Source organism: Penaeus monodon, chromosome 19 (assembly GCF_015228065.2).
Source record: "Penaeus monodon isolate SGIC_2016 chromosome 19, NSTDA_Pmon_1, whole genome shotgun sequence".
NCBI classification, from domain to species: domain Eukaryota; kingdom Metazoa; phylum Arthropoda; class Malacostraca; order Decapoda; family Penaeidae; genus Penaeus; species Penaeus monodon.
The window spans coordinates 41,274,793-41,275,074 of NC_051404.1; the positions used below are offsets into that span (position 1 = coordinate 41,274,793).

At 33.0% G+C, this 282-nt stretch overlaps 1 protein-coding gene across 1 annotated transcript in view; it reads right to left on the bottom strand.

Annotated features, from left to right (window-relative positions):
* LOC119585242 (facilitated trehalose transporter Tret1-2 homolog) overlaps positions 1-282 on the bottom strand; it is a 97,980-nt gene that overhangs the window by 52,483 nt on the left and 45,215 nt on the right. The gene's annotated exons all lie outside the window — the stretch shown is intronic.

Genomic DNA, 282 nt, shown 5'->3' on the forward strand with positions numbered 1-282 from the left:
AATAACAACCGTACGTAACTTAATATTACTGAATTATAAAAATGTTTTTTTTTTTTCTGAAAATTCTTTATGCATTTAAATTGCGTTACGACGAAAGTCAACTCGCGACCGAAACTTGTGTATTGAATTGTGTTGCAAAAATGACACAGAGGGTAACAGGAACTAATGAAATGATAACAGGATCTTTAGCTAATATTGATGAAATTAAGAAAGTAATTTGATAACTACAAGAAAGACGGGGAAGGAAAACAAGAAACAGGAGGTCAGATCGAAGCCGGAAGC